The sequence below is a fragment of the Sapajus apella genome, unplaced genomic scaffold (assembly GCF_009761245.1).
Source record: "Sapajus apella isolate SASKATOON/1434 unplaced genomic scaffold, GSC_monkey_1.0 scaffold1, whole genome shotgun sequence".
NCBI lineage: Eukaryota > Metazoa > Chordata > Mammalia > Primates > Cebidae > Sapajus > Sapajus apella.
The window spans coordinates 87,438,420-87,459,241 of NW_022436941.1; positions in this window are offsets into that span (position 1 = coordinate 87,438,420).

Below are 20,822 nucleotides of genomic sequence, written 5' to 3' on the forward strand. Positions count from 1 at the left end.
CAATGGTTGAACTAATTTACACTCCCACCAACAGTGTAAAAGTGTTCTTATTTCTCCACATCCTCTCCAGCATCTGTTGTCTCCAGATTTTTTAATGATTGCCATTCTAACTGGCGTGAGATGGTATCTCATTGTTGTTTTGATTTGCATTTCTCTTATGACCAGTGATGATGAGCATTTTTTAATATGTTTGTTGGCCTCAGGTATGTCTTCTTTTGTAAAGTGTCTGTTCATATCCTTTGCCCACTTTTGAATGGGCTTGTTAGTTTTTTCTTGTAAATCTGTTTTAGTTCTTTGTAAATTCTGGATATCAGCCCTTTGTCACATAGGTAAACTGCAAAAATTTTTTCCCATCCTGTTGGTTGCCAATTCACTCTAATGACTGTTTCTTTTGCTGTGCAGAAGCTGTGGAGTTTGATTAGGTCCCATTTCTCTATTTTGGCTTTTGTTGTCAATGCTTTTGGTGTTTTGGTCATGAAGTCCTCGCCTACACCTATGTCCTGAATGGTTTTGCCTAGATTTTCTTCTAGGGTTTTTATGGTGTTAGGTCTTATGTTTAAGTCTTTAATCCATCTGGAGTTAATTTAGTGTAAGGTGTCAGGAAGGGGTCCAGTTTCTGCTTTCTGCACATGGCTAGCCAGTTTTCCCAACACCGTTTATTAAACAGGGACTCCTTTCCCCATTGCTTGTTTTTGTCTAGTTTGTCAAAGATCAGATGGTTGTAGATATGTTGCGTTGCCTCCGAGACCTCTGTTCTGTTCCACTGGTCTATATCTCTGTTTTGCTACCAGTACCATGCTGTTTTGATTACTGTAGCCTTGTAATATAGTTTGAAGTCCGGTAGTGTGATGCCTCCCGCTTCGTTCTTTTTGCTTAGAATTGACTTGGCTATGCGGGCTCTCTTTTGGTTCCATATGAAGTTTAAGGTGGTTTTTTCCAGTTCTGTGAAGAAGGTCACTGGTAGCTTGATGGGGATAGCATTGAATCTGTAAATTACTTTGGGCAGTATGACCATTTTCACGATATTGATTCTTCCTAACCATGAACATGGAATGTTTCTCCATCTGTTTGTGTCCTCTCTTGTTTCGTTGAGCAGTGGCTTGTAGTTCTCCTTGAAGAGGTCTTTTACGTTCCTTGTTATTTGTATGCCTAGGTATTTTATTCTCTTTGTGGCAATTGTGAATGGAAGTTTGTTCTTGATTTGGCTCTCTTTAAGTCTGTTATTGGTGTATAGGAATGCATGTGATTTTTGCACATTGATTTTGTATCCTGAGACTTTGCTGAAGTTGCTTATCATCAGGAGATTTTGGGCTGAGATGATGGGGTCTTCTAGATATACAATCATGTCGTTTGCAAATAGAGACAATTTGACTTCCTCCTTTCCTATTTGAATGCCCTTTATTTCTTTTTCTTGCCTGATTGCTCTGGCTAGAACTTCTAATACTATATTGAATAGCAGTGGTGAGAGAGGGCATCCTTGTCTGGTGCCACATTTCAAGGGGAATGCTTCCAGTTTTTGCCCATTCAGTATGATATTGGCTGTTGGTTTGTCGTAAATAGCTTTTATTATTTTGAGATATGTTCTGTCAATACCTAGCTTATTGAGGGTTTTTAGCATAAGGGGCTGTTGAATTTTGTCAAAGGCCTTCTCTACATCTATTGAGATAATCATGTGGTTTTTGTCTTTGGTTCTGTTTATATGGTGAATTACGTTTATAGACTTGCGTATGTTGAACCAGTCTTGCATCCCCGGGATGAAGCCTACTTGATCATGGTGAATAAGCTTTTTGATGTGCTGTTGCAATCGGCTTGTCAGTATTTTATTGAAGATTTTTGCAACTATGTTCATCATGGATATCAGCCTGAAGTTTTCTTTTCTTGTTGAGTCTCTGCCGGGTTTTGGAATCAGGATGATGTTGGTTTCATAAAATGATTTGGGAAGAATTCCTTCTTTTTGCATTGTTTGGGATAGTTTCAGAAGGAATGGTACCAGCTCCTCTTTGTATGTCTGGTAGAATTTGGCTGTGAACCCATCTGGACCTCGGCTTTTTTTGGGTGGTAAGCTCTTGATTGCTGCCTCAACTTCAGACCTTGTTATGGGTCTGTTCAGGGTTTCGGCTTCTTCTGGGTTTAGGCTTGGGAGGAGGCAAGTGTCCAGGAGTTTATCCATTTCTTCCAGGTTTATTAGTTTATGTGCATAGAGTTGTTTGTAATAATCTCTGATGATGGTTTGAATTTCTGTGGAATCTGTGGTGATATCCCCTTTATCGTTTTTTATTGCATCAATTTGGTTATTCTCTCTTTTCTTTTTTATTAATCTGGCTAGTGGTCTGTCTATTTTGTTGATCTTTTCAAAAAACCAGCTCCTGGATTTATTGATTTTTTGAAGGGTTTTTTGTGTCCCTATCTCCTTCAGTTCTGCGCTGATCTTAGCTATTTCTTGTCTTCTGCTAGACTTTGCGTTTTTTTGATTTTGCTCCTCTAGCTCTTTCAGTTTTGATGATAGGGTGTCAATTTTTGATCTCTCCTTGCTTCTCATGTGGGCACTTATTGCTGTATATTTTCCTCTGGAGACTGCTTTAAATGTGTCCCAGATGTTCTGGTATGTTGTGTCTTCATTCTCATTGGTTTAGAAGAATATCTTTATTTCTGTCTTCATTTCATTGTTTATCCAGTCAACATTCAAGAGCAAGTTGTTCAGTTTCCATGAAGCTGTGCGGTTCTGGGTTAGTTTTTGAATTCTGAGTTCTAACTTGATTGCACTGTGGTCTGAGATACTGTTTGTTATGATTTCCGTTCTTTTGCATTTGCTGAGGAGTGATTTACTCCCAATTATGTGGTCAATTTTAGAGTAGGTGTGATGTGGTGCTGAGAAGAATGTGTATTCTGTGGCTTTGGGGTGGAAAGTTCTGTAAATGTCTATTAGGTTTGCTTGGTCCAGGTCTGAGTTCAAGTCCTGGATATCCTTGTTAATTTTCTGTGTGGTTGTTCTGTCTAATATTGACAAGGGGGTGTTAAGGTGTCCCACTATAATTGTGTGGGAGTCTAAGTCTCTTTGTAAGTCATTAAGAACTTGCCTTATGTATCTGGGAGCTCCTGTATTGGGTGCGTATATATTTAGGATCGTTAGCTCTTCTTGTTGCATTGATCCTTTTACCATTATGTAATGTCCTTCTTTGTCTCTTTTGATCTTTGTTGCTTTAAAGTCTAATTTATCAGAGATGAGAATTGCAACTCCTGCTTTTTTTTGCTCTGCATTTGCTTGGTAAATCTTCCTCCATCCCTTTATTTTGAGCCTTTGTGTATCCTTGCCTGTGAAATGGGTTTCCTGGATACAGCACACCAATGGGTTTTGTTTTTCTATCCAATTTGCCAGTCTGTGTCTTTTGATTGGGGCCTTTAGTACATTTACATTTAGGGTTAATATTGTTATGTGTGAATTTGATACTGCCATTTTGGTGCTAGCTGGCTGTTTTGCCCATTAGTTGATGTAGATTCCTCATTGTGTTGATTCTCTTTACCATTTGGCATGTTTTTGGAGTGGCTGGTACAGGTTGTTCCTTTATATGTGTAAAGCCTCTTTCAGAAGCTCTTGTAATGCTCGCCTGGTGATGATGAAATCTCTGAGTACTTGCATGTTCACAAAGGATTTTATTTTTCCTTCACTTATGAAGCTTAGTTTGGCTGGAAAAGAGATTCTGGGTTGAAAGTTCTTTTCTTTAAGGATGTTGATTATTGGCCCCCACTCTCTTCTGGCTTGTAGGGTTTCTGCTGAGAGATCTGCTCTGAGTCTGATGGGCTTCCCTTTGTGGGTAACCCTACCTTTCTCTCTGGCTTCCCTTAGTATTTTCTCCTTCATTTCAACCCTGGTGAATCTGACGATTATGTGCCTTGGGGTTGCTCTTCTTGACGAATATCTTTGCGGTGTTCTCTGTATTTCCTGGACTTGAATATTGGTCTGCCTTGCTAGGTTGGGGAAGTTTTCCTGGATAATATCCTGAAGAGTATTTTCCAGCTTGGATTCATTCTCTTCGTCGCATTCAGGTACGCCTATCAAATGTAGATTAGGTCTTTTCACATAGTCCCACATTTCTTGGAGAGTTTGTTCATTCCTTTTTACCCTTTTTTCTCTGTTCTTGCCTTCCCATTTTATTTCATTGAGTTGATCTTCGACCTCTGATATCCTTTCTTCTACTTGGTCAATTCGGCTGTTGATACTTGTGCATGCTTCGCAAAGTTCCTGTGTTGTATTTTTCAACTCCATCAATTCACTTATATTCCTTTCTATTTTGTCCATTCTCGTTAGTATTTTGCCAAATCTTTTTTCAAGGTTCTTAGTTTCTTTGCATTGGGTTAGAACATGTTCTTTTAGTTCACAGAAGTTTCTTACTACCCACCTTCTGAAGTCTGATTCTGTCATTTCATCACACTCGTTCTCCATCCAACCTTGTTCCCTTGCTGGTGAGGAGTTGTGATCCCTTGTAGGAGGAGAGGTGTTCTGGTTTCGGGTGTTTTCATCTTTTTTGTGCTGGTTTCTTCCCATCTTTATGGGTTTATCCACCTGTCGTCTTTGTAGTTGCTGGCTTTCAGATTGGGTCTCTGCGTGGACGTTCTGCTTGTTGATGATGAGGTTATCTCTGTTTCTTGGTTTTCCTTCTGACAGTCTGGGCCCTCTGCTGTAGGTCTGCTGAGGTCCACTCCAGGCCCTGCTTGCCTGGGGAGCACCTGCAGCAGCAGCTGAACAGTAAGGGTTGTTACCAATTTTGTTCTGCTATCTTTGTCCCAGAAGGATACCCGCCAAGTGTCAGTCTGATCTCTCCTTTATGAGGTGGCTCTTTGGATATACAAGGGTCCGGGAGCTGCTTGAGGAGACGGTCTCTTTTTTATAGGCGCTCAAATGCTGAGCTGTAAGCTCCGTTGTTCATTCAGAGCTGCTGGGCAGGTACATTTAGGTCTGCTGCAGCAGAACTCATAAACCACTTTTTGTTCCCAGGTGCTCTGTCCCAGGGATTTAGGGCTTTATGAGTTTTGGTTATGCTGCTGCCTTCTCTCTCTCTCTTTTTTTTTTTTCAGAGCTGCCCTGCCCAGCAAGGAGGCAGCCTAGTCACTGTCTGCCTGTAGAGTCTTTGCTGAGCTGCTGTGGGCGCCGCCCAGCTGCCGAGTGAACTTCTCTGCAGTCCTGTTTATATGGGTGTAGTTAGAACTGCCTCGGCAATGGTGGCCCGCCTCTGTTAAGGTGGAGCCTCTCTGCAGTGGCAGGTTGCCTTGTCAACAGTGGGCTGCCTCAGTAATGGCGTGTTACCTTGGCAACAGCGGGCTGCCTCAGCATTGGCTGACTACCTCCATAGTGGCGGGCTGCCTCAGTAATGGCGGACGCCCCTCCCCCACAGAGCTGGACCGTCCCGGGTTCAGCTGCGCTTGCTGTGAAACTCTCAATCCAGAGTTTCTGGTTGCTGTTCTTTTGTGGGGGTGGGACCAGCCAAGCCTGATCGCCTGGCTCCCTGCCTCAGAGCCTTTTTTTTTTTTAAGTTGGTGTTCCAGTCGCCTGTTGAAGAGGCCCTGGGGGTCTGTGTGTTTTCCCCTGCAGCAACTCACTGCGCTGGCTTAAACAGCGGCACTGAGATTTGTGGCGTTTTTTTTTTGCCCTGGAATCTACTGTCCTGGTTCCCTGCTCAGTCCCCTTTTTAAACAGACGAATGGGCGACTTCCCATGGCTCCAATCGCCAGCCAAGAGGGCACCTGTGCAGGTGTATTTTGTATGGGCAACCGCTGCTCCAGGGCGCCGACAAAGCAGCCGCGCGGGGCAAAGCAGCGGCTCCGGCTGGCACAGCCACGCTGGCCGAAACAGCCGTGCTGGCGACCTGTGGAGCTCCTCCGCCTGGGAATTTCCTAGTCTGTGGGCAATAAAAATGCAGTGTCCACTCACCCTCTGCGCTTTCACTGGGTGCTGCAATCCTGAGCTGTTCCTAAACGGCCATCTTGGATCGATCCCATGAATTTTTTTTTTTTTTACTTCCACATCCATCTTTTCTCTTTTCCCTTTAGTGATAACACTTTTGTGTAAAAGCCTCCAAAGTATATGTAGAGGTGTGTGTATGTTAAAAACATATATACATATAATGCATAACAAACAAATGAAATATCCTAAACATATGGCCCTGAAAATTGCTTATAATAAATTTGGACTGAATATATAGGCATGTGTGGTTCAGAACTGTCCGGCTGAAGCAACCTCATTTTGTTAAGTCAACAAAAGTTGAGGACACCAGGACCTACTCCCATCTGATTTTGTTCTAGCATTATCTTAATGGAAATGTTTATTGAAATGGAAATAAATGTAGGGGACATTGTGGTGGTATCTCAAGCATTCATTGTTCCCTGCTCTCACAGACTCCAAACCAAACTATGAATTTCTCAGCCTCACAATGTTTAAGTGACATGAGTTCCGTGCCCAATTCTTGGTCATTGTAATTGGCACACAAATTAGCATATGCCTTCTGCTAATCAAATCAGAATGAAATACAACTTTTTCATTCCATGATTGAAGGAGAAAATTCCTTCTTTCCAAATGCAGCAGAGGAAGCATGAGGTACTAGGATGGGAAGTTTTCTAGTCACTACATGATATTTTAACCCACAGAATAAAACTGAGACTAATATCTTAGTCCGTTCAGGATGCTATACCAGAATATCAAAGCCTGGGTGGTTTATGAACAACATAAATTTATTTCTCACAGTTTTAGAGAGTAGGATGTCCAAGATTAAGGTGTCAACAGATTCAATGTCTGGTGAGGGCTTGTTTCCTGGTTCAGAGAGCTGTCTTTTTGCTGTGTCCTCACATGGTGGAAGGGGCAAGGAAGTTCTCTGAGGTCTGTTTTATAAGATCACTAATCCCATTCATGAGGGCTCTGTCCTCATGACCTAATCACCCCCAAAAGACCCACTGCCAAATGTCATCACACTACAGATTAGATTTCAACACACAAATTTTGGGGGGTTACAAACATTCAATCTATGCCACTTAATAGGGTAGAGGAACAGAGAGGACTAGAAGCATTTATTTTGTATCATCACTAATCTTCTGCATCTCGAGTCTATACTATTATTCAAAATCTCTTTATTATATAAGCCAGTTTGAATTTTGCTTTTTATTGTTTGCAACCAACATTAACCTAATACATCAAAATGTGCTGTAATGTTATATCATAATTCATTTGTACTAGTAGTATTTGCTAGAGTGTTTAAGGGAATACTTGCTTGTTAACTTTTTAGCAAGTGTAACACTCCATGTTCAAATAGATTTGGAAAATACTGAGCATTTCACACTTTTAGAGACTCACAACAGGCAGCACATTTAAAGAAATAAAAATAAAACAATATAATATTGCATTTGGAGAATGGTATAAAAATATAACTTGAAAAAAGAAGATAATTTGATAAATTGGAATTAACTGAACTCTGTGTATACGATGTGTTAGAAGCTATTATAAACCATTAAACATTTTTCAGGCTGGATACCTGAGTTTAAAATTAGTAAATGAAAGAATTTGGAAGAGAAAAGTTGACACATTTTTTATTATATTAATGGCATAAAAATTGTCAAAGAAATTAACTGTATTATATGTGACGAATGAACATAAATAATATTAAATAACTATTAGAAAGTCTCTCTGATTAAGCATAGACGTAAATAGGCAGTGCTTTTGGCTGATAAACAGAGGACATACATTATTTTCAAATACCAAAGAAAAAGATTCTAAATGTCAAGGTTTTAGGCCCAAAATATGTTAGTCAATTCATGATGAAAAAATTCAGCAGTTCATATTTTTGGGGTAATGTAAATGACAATAGAAATCATGGAATAAAGTGTAACTGACAAGTAATATCTAGGCAAGTGGAAATGTTATGAAGATCTTTCAAATTAACTTCTGGACTAAATGAAAACTTCAAACTAGAATTTATCAGGGAGTCAGGGAAGGTCAAATGAAGAAGCGTGGTGATTGAGGCAAAAATCCTGAATTATACTAATATTATCCCTCTTTTTTTTTGAGACAGGGTCTTGCTCTGTTACCCAGGCTGGAATGCAGTGGTGTGATCATAGTTCACTGCAACCTTGACCTCCTAAGCTCAAGGGGTCCTCTCACCTCAGACTTTACAGACCCTCACCACCACACCTGGCTAATTTATTTATTTTTTGTAGAGATGAGATCTCACTTTGTTGCCCAGCTTGGCCAATATTATCTTAATGTTATAGAAAAAAAGTAATTCTGACCATATGTAGGTATATTCTTTGCAGTGGAATATCGTTTGAGAAATTTGTACCAAACATAAAATTAGTTTTCTAGTAGTAAAAAGTAATTAAACTCTATTAATTATTATTACTCCTAGTATACTGGGTAATGGGGATGTATTCCAAATGAAAAAACTTGGGATGTCTAATAAGATGCTATTTTCTGCTGCAGTAAAATGTTTTTTCTCACGTGTACACTGTTGATATTTGAGATAGCGCATATTAACACTTTAAGAAGTAAAATAAATGTGTTTATTATACTCACAGTTTTCATATTTATTATCTATATATTTCTTTTTTAATGTAATGCCTATTGAAAACCCTGTAAATAGTTGTTTCTTAAAATTGAAAAATACTGTCTAAGATTTTCTATATATTTTCATGTTTCATTTTTCTTATGAGAGTAGAAAAAACACTTTTAGCTAAGACATTGGGGCCCCCAAATTCTAAACCTTCTAGAATGTTAGTTTATTATTTGATTTTTGCCTAAATTATTTTCTGCTTACTCAAGAACTTGAGGTCTAGTCAGTTACATTTTTATTTTTTTTTATTTTGAGACAAAGTCTCACTCTGTCATCAAGGCTGGAGTGCAGAGGTGCAATCTTAGCTTACTGCAACCTCTGCCTCCCAAGTTCAAGCAATTCTCTTGCCTGAGCCTCCAGAGTAGCTGGGATTACAGGGGCATACCGCCAGGCTCAGCTAATTTTTGTATTTTCAGTAGAGATGGGGTTTCACCATGTTGGCCAGGCGGGTCTCCAGCTCTTGACTTCAGGTGATCTGCCCAGTTCGGCATCCCAAAGTACTGGGATTACAAATGTGAGCCACCATACCTAGCTGTATCCAGTAACATTTTTAAGACCAGCCAGGCTTAATATATCTTTGGTTTTTAGCTCAATTCAATTTGTTGAATTTTGTTCATTGTACTTTTTGTGACACAGAAGATATCTTAATTTGAAAAGACATAAGTTTGTTGAACTATCTGTTAAATTTGTATATCTTGGGTTTTTAAAAATATAAACCACAGAAGCCAATTACGACTGACGTTAACAATAAATAGGTTTATCACAGAAATAGTGGAGGGAGCTTGTAGAACTGTTAAGAAGACTAGCAAGCCAGATCAAAGTTAGGCAGTCAGGAAATGTGACCCAAATCATGCTGTAGAACTCATCCAGGGAGGAAACCACTGTCACCACCGCTAAGAAGTAACGCTGAAGCTGCAGATAGCAGCAATTGCAGCAGTTGCCCAATCCTAGGCTAACTGCTAAGCCACCATCACCCCTCCCACTTGTTCGCTATGCAACAGATATTATAGCAGCTGCTACATGGCCTCCACCAGAAACAAGAGAAAGCATAACTGATTCTATTTCTTTATTAATTCCGAAGTTAAAATTCAGCACTGGCAAACAGATTGGCAAAACCTAAATCATATGCTTGTACCCTAGCTGCAAAGGAGGCTGAGAAAGCAAGCATTTGGCATTTTAGCTTCTAAAGCAGGAGGTGGTTTCTTGTTTTCATCAAACTGATAGGCTGAGGAATTCCTTAAACATAGAAACAAACATCAAATAATAAATATGCTTTAACTTCCTCAATATAAATATAAACTTTCCCTTTTGAAAGTAAACACAAAAGACCCAAGCTTCCTTCTAACAGCACAACTATTTCTCTAACAATTGAACATGTACCTACAGTCCCTTGAAGGATGAAACAATAAAAATATTTCAATCGCAGTGTGTGCTCTGAGTCCAAAAATGCTGGGTAGTGTCCATTCCTCTACGAAGTTCTCCACTCTACTCTCTTGATATTCTGCCATATATCATTTAAAAATTATGTTAATCAGTCTCATTAAGCTCTGTTTTAAAAAGAGGGATAAATGGAGAGGAAAGAAGAAAACTTGTTAAGATACATAAGTATGCACAAGACAATACAAGAGAAACAATGTGGTTGGATGTCAAGGCTCTTCTTTCTACAAGCGGTCACCATGTCACTGTCGGCATCTATGGCCATGTGCCCTCAGCTAACACCTCTGCTAGTTAAAGTTTTACTTTGTGAGCTGACTCAATATTCATTCCTGACAGGCAAATGTCCTCAATAATCTATTTGTGTGAGCTTGCTATGGTCATTGTTAATTTCTTTCATTAAAAAAATGAACAGACTTAATTTTTTTAGCAGTTATAGCTTTATGGAAAGATAGAGCAGAAAGTACAGAGTTCTCACATACTCTCAGCCTTATCCCATCCCTAGTTTACATTAGGGTTCACTCTTTGTGTGGTACGGGTCTATCAGTTTTATGAAATGTATAATGTCATGTACCCACCATTACATTATTACCAAAATATTTTCACTCCCCCAAAAATCCTCTGTTCAAAACTATTTATCTCCCTACCCTTCCCCCACTCCCTGGCAATTACTGATCTTTTTACTGTCTTTACAGTTTTGCCTTTTCCAGAATGTCATATAGTTGGACTCACAATATGTACCCTTTTCAGGCTGGTTTCTTTTACTTAGCAAAATGTGTTTGTTTTTTTCTGTGTCTTTTTGTGGCTTGATCGCTGAATAATATTCCACTGTATAAATATACCACTTTTGCTTATGTAGTCACCTGTTGAAGGCCATCTTATCTGCTTCCAAGTTTTGGCAATTAGTCTTCATTAATTCTTTTTTTTTTTTTTTTTTTTTTTTTTGAGACAGTCTTTTCTGTCACCCAGGGTGAAGTGAAGTGGCATGCTCTCAGCTCACTGCAACATCTGCCTCCCAGGTTCAAGTGATTCTTCTGTCTCAGCCTGTGGAGTAGCTGGGATTATAGGCATGTGCCACCATGCCTGGCTAGTCTTCATTAGTTTTTAAGGACTGGATAGAATCAGGAGCCATCCATCCAAGGGGATCTCTGAATTCTTTCCGTTTTTCTTACAAATACCAATTTTAGGGTCAGGATTTACTACCCCATGTAACAGTGTAGTGCATTTTAAATTTTAAATTTTTGACTGTTTGTCTGAAGGTCTCAGGTAACCTAAAAAGCAGTCTCACATCTCTAACGAAGGATGGATCATGAAATGGGATACTGCTAAGAATCTCCCCTTGGGTACTAATTCTGCAAAAACCTAGAATCTCAGAGACAAGAATTTGCAGTGGATCATTAGATGTATTGACAAAAAGAGTCATTCCAACATTCATAACCAAGATCAAAGATTGTTGTATTTTTTTACATGGGAGACAGCAGACAAGCTTATACTTAGTTACTAGTTCAGAGCATACATCACATCCTCTAGCATCAGTACAATTTTATAAGCCATTGTCTCCAGCTGCAACTGTGATTGAGTATTTAATAGAATATTCATAAATTTTGGTTAGTGAGAGAATAAATGGTGGGCCAGGTGAGTCCAATGAATATCTAGTTATTTGTTATACAACAAGTTCCTTGAATACAAGCATTGTAGAACAGGATATTATGACCATATATATAAGGCATTCCATGTACAGACGGAGAGTGGTGATCAGAGAAACATGGTGTCAGGTAAAGCAAATAAAATTCAAGGATAAACAGATAAATGTAGATTACATTTACAAAACTCCCTGTTGCCTTTATCATAGATGAACTCCAGTAAAATCAATGAGCCTGACAAAAGGTGACTGGTTTATTCACCCAGGATATTGTGTACTTAGACTTGGTTCTTGTTGCTTGTATGTTGGACACCTAATAGTCTTGACAGCTAAATGGGCTTTGGTAAGGGACAGTGGCAAAGTTCAACATGTTGCTGAACCTATGCATATTCTCTACTGCCACCACCAATGTTGCTGTTTATTAGCCTTCTGAGCAGGCAATGTAGTGCCTGGTGAAAGAGATTGTTTCATATCTACATATCTGTTTGAGAACCTTTGTGATGATAGTTTTATGAGCATTCATATTAAGCACAAATATTCTTATACTCTGGCCCATTTTCTGTGATTCATCTACATATTTCTTCCCCAAAACTCACTGCCACCAATCCTTTAATTTTTGTCCTTCAAGTCCCTAATTATCTTTTTTTTTTTTTTTTTTGAGATGACGTTTCACTTTGTTGCCCAGGCTGCAACCTCTGCCTCCTGGATTCAAGTCATTCTCTTGCCTCAGCCTCCCTAGAAGCTGGGACTACAGGTGCATGCCACCACACCCAGGTAATTTTTGTATTTTTAGTACAGACAGTGTTTCACTGTGTTAGCCAAGCTAGTCTCATAGTCCTGACCTCAAGTGATCCACCTGTCTTGGCCTCCCAAAGTGCTGGGATTACAGGTATGAGCCACCAAGCCTGGCCCCAAGTCCCTAATTATCTAGACAAATTATTAACTGCTACATATAAATCAATAATATATCTCCTTCTAGACATCATGGACTGCCAGTTACATAGGCTGAATTTCTTTTATAATTGCTTTCAAGTAGGTTATAATGCCTAAGCAATCTACTTTTGGCTGTTGCTGTGATGTTATATAGTGACTTCTGTAAATCAGGTTCATTTTTTCCCTGTCATTAATCAACTGGCCATAGAGAACGTCCCATGAAGACATAGGCATAGATTCTATTATTCCTACCTGCTGATGAAGAAGGATAGTTAATTGGAAAACACTTATTTCATGATAAGTAGCTCATGTCATATTTTGTTCCACTGGTAGGACTTTAGTTTCTACAATGGCCCAGGATCAATCAAAGTTCTTTAAAGAAAAAATTTATTTTGTCAAAGAAAGAAGCATTTTGCTCTAAATCCTGAGAACCATAGTAGGGGTATGTCCTAAGAATCATAGTAGGGGTGTTTCAGAGGCTGTATTGCATCTGGATATAAGAACAAAGGGGCACAATATTCCTGACCAGTTGGAATTATTATCTTGATCTCAATCTCATCAAAAGGTGGCAGCATGACAAGTAATAATGTAAAAGGACCAGGTGATAAAATGAGGTTTCCAAAATCCAAAGCATCAAAGTTCTCAATTAGCGGTCAGGGCTGCAAAGTGCCATAATTTTTCACTTTGGAGGGTATATCCTGACCCTCCAAGGAAGGCGTGTTCCACACCATTAGCAAAAGTAATATATTTTATTTATATTTCTAATAAAGTATGTTAAAAGATTAGATGTTGCAAGTAAGAGCAACCAAAGGATTTTAAACCAAAGAGAATATCAATAGAAATTGTCATAATAGAAATTAACATAATGCAACTCTAATGCAAGAAGAGATGAATTACTCAGCATGAAGCTAATATAACAAGAGAGAACTACTGGAAAATGCATACTGAAAAGTCCATATGATGCACAGTTAGTCACGTTAGATTATCCTAGTTAAGATGTGCTTGGCTGAAAAAATAGAAAACCTTACTAACATAGTGACATAACATAGTGATATTTGATTTTCACTCAACAAGAAGTCTCAAGACAGTTGCTCACAAGAGCTTGCTTGGTGTCTCGGTGGTGTCTTGAAAACCTAGTTTCTTTTCATTCTTAAACTCTGTCTTCCTCAGGGTGCTGAATTTCACCATGTGGCCCAGTTATTTGTAAATAAATGCTGCAGCTCTAGATAGCCCATACTTATTTAAAAATTTCCAAAGTAGAAAGGGACAAATAAGCCTTCTCTGATGTAGCCTTCTTTTTTATTAAAGGTAAAATCTTTCTCATAAGTTCTCAACATATTTTCTCTTATATCTCAGAAGTCAGATTTAGATCATAGATCTGCCTTTAAAACAATCAGAAGCAAAGGGGAAATAATATTACATGATAAGCTCATACCCTTTGTGATTCATCACTTAAAACTCAGGTTCTAAGCAGTAGCAGGGATCTGTTATCAAGGAGGAGTGGGAAATAGCCATTAGATAGGCAGCAAGAGATTTTTGCCTCAATCATATTTTTTTGTGGATACAGTTTTCCTGATAATTATCCTAGAGTAGAAAGGGTTTGTTCTGTTTTCTAGCTCTGTAATCTATTTAATGATTTTCATGTTATGATCAGAAATAATTTCACTAGGATCTTTTCTAAAAAATTGGACTGATTGAAGACAAATTAGTTTTTGTTTGTTTGCTTTTTGCTTTGTTTTTTGGAGACAAAGTCTCACACTGTCACCTACCACCACGCCCGTCTAATTTTTGTATTTTTGTTTTTTAGTGGAGATGAGGTTTCACCATGTTGGTCAAGCTGGTCTTGGTCTCCTGACCTCAAGTGATCTGCCCACCTTGGCCTCCCAAAGTGCTGGAATTACAGGTGTGAACCAATGCACACCACCAAAAGATTAGTTTTTAATAGAGCTACTATGAGCTATTCTATTAAGTGTTCTCAAATCTTGCAGAGGTAGGCAAAAGATAAGCTTGAACTGGTCAGGAAATTGAGTATATGAGATAAGTTAAAAGATCATGTAGCCTGGTGCAGTGGTTCACGCCTGTTATCCCAGCACTTAGGGAGACCGAGGCAGGCGGATCACAAAGTCAGGAGTTTGATCCCAGCCTGGCCAATATGGTGAAACCCTATCTCTACTAAAAATACAAAAATTAGTTGGGCATAGTGGCATGGGCCTATAGTCCCAGCAACTTGGGAGGCTGAGGCAGGAGAATCCCTTGAACCTGGGAGGTGTAGGTTACAGTGAGCTGAGATTGTGCCACTGCATGCCAGCCTGGGTGATATAGCAAGACTCAGTCTCAAAAAAAAAAAAAGTTAAAAGGTCATATAAACACTTCTGTTAGCATCTGATTTTATAATAATGATCACACACACACAAACCAAACACCACATATAGAGGAAACAGTAAGAGATTAAAGGACACAGCTGAAAATAGATTTCTATTATTACTTCTCAAAGTTCTAAACTTATGAGAAGGAACTAGTGAATCTTTAAAAAATATTGATTCTCCATCACTTTGTAATATCCAGTGTAGCTGCACTGAAGGCCACTGACTATGCACATATTTCTAAAATTTTTCTGTGTTATGGTGTCTGGTTTGTGAAAGTAACAAAATTAACCACAGCTCATTGGCAGTTTTTCCATCTCCCACTCTACTCATTGGCATATGTGCCATGTATGTTTGCTGTAAAATAGAAATAAGATTCAGAGGTCAAGAATCAAAGTGAGTCAGAGTAGGAAAAGCCAGACTCAAGTACAGGGATTCATTCAGCAATGTGAAACAGAAGGGCAGAGCCTGTCAAATCCCAAAATTAAAGGGTAAATTTAAACACAAGTAGAAGTGGTTCCAAAGCTCAGGGAATCCTCATAGTTCATGAAAAGCAAGTATTCACTCAGGTAGCTGACTCTAATCTGCTGCAAGCCAATGTGCTGTTCTCTTCGTATTATTTACATCCCTCAGAATACCTCAAAGTTCCCAACAACAGTCAGTATTTAACTCTAAACTATATCGTGTTCTAATTGTGTAGTGATAACCCTCGTCAAAAAAAGTATTCATAGGCCGGGCGCGGTGGCTCAAGTCTGTAATCCCAGCACTTTGGGAGGCTGAGGGGGGTGGATCACGAGGTCAAGAGATTGAGACCATCCTGGTCAGCATGATGAAACCCCGTCTCTACTAAAAATACAAAAAATTAGCTGGGCATGGTGGTGCGTGCCTGTAATCCCAGCTACTCAGGAGGCTGAGGCAGGAGAATTGCCTGAACCCAGGAGGCGGAGGTTGCGGTGAGCCGAGATCGCGCCATTGCACTCCAGCCTGGGTAACATGAGTGAAATTCCGTCTCAAAAAAAAAAAAAAAAAAAAAAAAGTATTCATTATATTCATTATGGTCAGTGTAGTCTGCTTATTTACCACTGAAGCTTAACACAAAATTGTTGAAATAAACATGCATATTGAAGTACTCAGCTAGTTATTCGGGCAATAAGGGTTTCTAGATTTAATCATTCTTTTTTTTTTCACTATACACACATATGTCACATGTGTCATAATAAACCCATATGTGTGCATATATTTGTTAAATATTATATTTCTTTTAAATATTATTATTATTGTAGTTGAGAAAAGTTGTCACTCTGTTACCCAGGCTGGAGTGTAGTGGCATGATCTTGGCTGACTGTGGCCTTGTCCTCCCAAAGCCCTAGAACCTGTAACATAATAGAATATGTATGTTTCTAATTTGTGCAATATTGAAGCAGGAATACTAGATCAAACTGTCATCTTTTTCTATTGCACTTATTTTGGTATGGAAAAATATAGCAATTGACTTATGTCATCAAGTCTATTTCATTCAGGAATATTTGAATATAAACTAAACTATCTTAAGTACATTTTGTGATACAAGAGGATGGTATCTTCTATTTGGAAATGTAAACACCCAGGATCGCAGAGTTTAAGTATGCTTTCCAGGCGTAGGTGTAAAACAAGAATCTCACTTTACAAAGTTAATAGAAAAAAATATACTAATTGGAAGGAGAGGCTACTGATTGAGGATAAAGTGGAAATTTTTACATACTGCTAATTACATTTGGATGAAGTAAGAGAAAAAGAATTGGAAATAGTACCCTATAAAGCTTTTGAAATGAAACTACAGTGTGTCTCCCTTTTTTTAGAATTAGGAGAACTGATTGTTTTCAATGCTAAAATGACTCTGTACAATGTTTTCAAGAAAGTGATATGGTGAAATAAAAGAGGCTGGATAGCATGTTTTGCTAGCTGGTGTCTAGTTCTTTAAGTTCTATGAGTCTATTGTATCCTCTCTACATCTCAAAAAGAGGAGAGGAGAAACCTGCACCTAATTGTTGAAGCAGTTTCATTCAGCAAATGTAATTGCACCACAGGCACATCTCAAATTAAAAATCTTGATCTTGATCTCTGTCATCTCCATTTTAAACTGGGACTGAATAACCTGTTTTGCCACTCAAAATAACAGCCAGTGTCTCCTTCTCAGTACAAAATGTGATCTTTTTGCTTGATTAACTAATTCTGTCACCTGCACCTTACATGAGGCAGATAGAAGAGTCTTCCAGTCTGCTAAAGCAGATCTGCCAAACTACACTGCACATACAAATTACCTGGGGACCTTAATAAATTGCAGATTCTCATTTAGCTTTCAAACAAACCCTCAAGTCAAGCTGATGCTATGGGTCCCAGGATCCCTCACTGAGTAGCAAGTTCTTAGGATTAAACAGTGGGAGCCAGGTGCTGTGGCTCATGCCCATAATCCCAACACTTTGGGAGGCCAAGGCAGGTGGATCATGAGGTCAGGAGATCGAGACCAAAGTGACCAACATTGTGAAACCCTGTCTCTATTAAAAATACAAAATTAGCCGGGTGTGGTGGCATGCATGTGTTATCCCAGTCACTCAGGAGGCTGAGGCAGAATTGCTTGAATCCAGGAGGAAGAGGTTGCAGAGAGCCGAGATCTCATCACTGCACTCCAGCCTGGATGACAGAGTGAGACTCTGTATTAAAAAAAAAAAAAAAGTGGCAAGCATAAGGCCAGGTGTGGTGGCTCACGCCTATAATCCCAGCACTTTGGGAGGCCAAGGTGGGTGCACCTGAGGTCAGGAGTTCGACAGCGGCCTGGCTACACATGGTGAAACCCCATCTCTACTAAAAATTAGCTGGGTGTGTTGATGGACACCTGTAATCTCAGGTATTCAGAACGCTGAGGAAGAAGAATCGCTTGAACCTGGTGGGGGTGGAGGTTGCAGTGAGCCGAGATTGTGCCACTGCACTCCAGCCTGGCAACAAGAGCAAAACTCGGTCTCAAAAAAAAAAAAAAAAAAAAATTGGGCAAGTATAAACATGGAAACATGGACAATTGTAAGCAATTTTAGAGAACTGTAGAAAACAATTTTTTTAAAGTGATATGTTTAACCTACTTAGAATAAAACCCACTAGGATCCAAGGAATTTCTGGAACTGCTCTACTTGTGAGGAACATGATCTTAAGATGCCCATTTGTTTATCAGTACATCAATATTCTCCTTCTGAAATTGGTATAATTATTTTCTTCCAAGAGGCCTAGCACATTTTTGTTGTTGTCATTGAAAAGGGGCATATAAGGGTTATGGTTGCTATTTGGAGAAATGCATTAGAGAATAAAAAGCTTGAAAAATTATATTACTGAGAAACAAATTGAATGAAAATAAGAAAGATTAAATTTCAATAAAGAAAGGGTCAGTAAGGTATGCACTGTTAAACACTTGATGAGATTTCCCAAGTATTGACATGCTGATAACTTGAAATAAGAATGGGAGAAAGGTCAATCTGAATTCTTAAAATGTTGATGGCTGGGAATAAGAAGTAATATATCATAGACTCTGATACTAAAATTTTTATTTATTTTATGGAAGAAAAAAGAAAACTAATAAACGCTACGAATAGGAAAGAATTAATAGAAAAAAGCAACAAGAAATGCATCTGCAATTTTTAATATAATACAAGAGGAAATTGTATAGAGTCATTTAAATAAAGATTGATGAAATTTAGATTTATGGGGAAAATATCCTAATAAAGACATTATGTATAATCAACTCTTCATAATTATTATATAATTGACAGTTTTTAGGATATAAACACAAGGCAGAATGATCTAATATAAAATGTATAAATGGGACAATATACATTTTTGCTTAGGAAATTGAATAAATAAAGCAGTGATTTAGGGCTTGCATTAATATAAAAATTTTTTTAAATGGCTTACATTTTGTTTGAAATGGGTGATAAACTACCAAGTAATTTAGTACATTTGTCACCAGAGAAATATAAATTGAGACACTAAGATGTCTTCTCACATCTTCGCCAGATTTGTAGGTGTAAAAACAGTGGTAGCCATATTGGTTGGAGAACATAAAAATGACACTTTCATATGTTGCTGATTAGAGCACAAATGAGTATCATTATTTCTGAATGCAATTTGAAAATATATACCATCAGCCTCAAAGATGATTATGACCATGATTCACTAATTACTTTCTTGGAAATCATTATTAATGCATGTATAGATTGATGTTTACTGTAGTATTACTTAATATAGTGTGTTGAGTACAATCTTCGCTTCCAAAAAAAAACATGAGGTAGGGTGAATTAGTTAAATATACAATAACAACGAGCTGTAACAAAATGCATACAGTTACTTAAAAGCACATTTATAAAACTATTAATGGCAATAAACATGATTTGATATAATGTTTTCAAAATGTAGGGGATTTCTATTCCCAGCATTGTGGTAGACTAGATTTGCCGAATCACTATCCTGCTATATAAAATCTACAAATACCAGACAAAACGTACATGTCATTTTTAAAAAGTGTATTACTGACTTGGAAAGAAATTAAGGTGAACGCCATAGGCCAAGCATAAGAATACATAAATTCAGAGAGGTATGCAGACACCCAAACCACAGGCTTCCACAGGACAGTGCTGGCCCTAGCATCCTGAGCTTCAATTTTTCTGACCACCTGGGATATGGTAGAGTGTGAGACAAAGCCTAGTGTCTGCTCAGTATAATAGTCTTACCAGAGAAAACTGCTGAAAGCCAGAGTTACGAAGGACTATAATTTCAGGGAAAGGATAAACTAGACAAAACTTGTTCCTCAGGGGGGACAACAAGGAAATTTTCCTGCCTCAAACTCAGTGCTATTTAGAGGCAAAATCACAAGGCCATCTTCACATGAATTTGTGGTTTAAATTCTCACTCTAATTTCAAAACACACACACACACACAAGTCAAACTGAGAATTTATTTTATTGTTATCCCATGTTGATGTTACCTCCAAACACAAAACAAAAGCAAAGTGTCTTTGGAGAAACCCACATTTACTCCATGCCTCAAAGAATGACCACAGGTAAAATTCCATCCAAAATGAGGTAAAAGTAAAACTATTACAAAACTCATTAGAAAATAAACACCATGAACAGAAACATAATTATGCCCACAAAGATTTCAGATATTAGAATGATTATATAACTATAAAAACTATGTTAAATATGTTTTTAAAAAATACATGAGGCGTGCCAGGAATATAAATTTGAGACAGTGTATTTACCTTATGTTAAGGAGACTGGAGCTGAATTTAAGAGATCTTTTAGATATAAAAAATATAATGAAAATTAAAAACTGAATGGACAGGTTAAACACAACATTGAATAGAGCCAAAAAGAAAATAAGTGAGTTGGAAGTTAGACACTAAATAATTATGCTGAATACAGTCCAGAGAAGGAAAGGAAAATGGATATGTGAAATAGAGTGTGAAAAAACAGAGTCTGTATCTAATCAGATCTACAAAAGAAAAACTGAATTAGGCAAAGGTTATATTTAAGGAACTAATATCTGAGGGCTTTTCATCATTGGAATTTATTAATATTCAAGTAAACCTGGAAACTTTTGGAACACTTTAAAAGAGCTTTAATTATAAGTTCCAAATTCTTCTTAAAAGAAGAGAACCAGCAGGCCCAGACATTTTTACTGGTGAGTTCTATCAAATGTTTTCAAGAAATGAATTATTTTCATCTTATAAAAACTATTCCAGAATAAAAAAAAACAAAGTACATTTGTTAGTTCACTTCATGAGGGCAATACAACCTTGATACCAATGTTATACAAGAAATGTGTAAGACAGGAAAA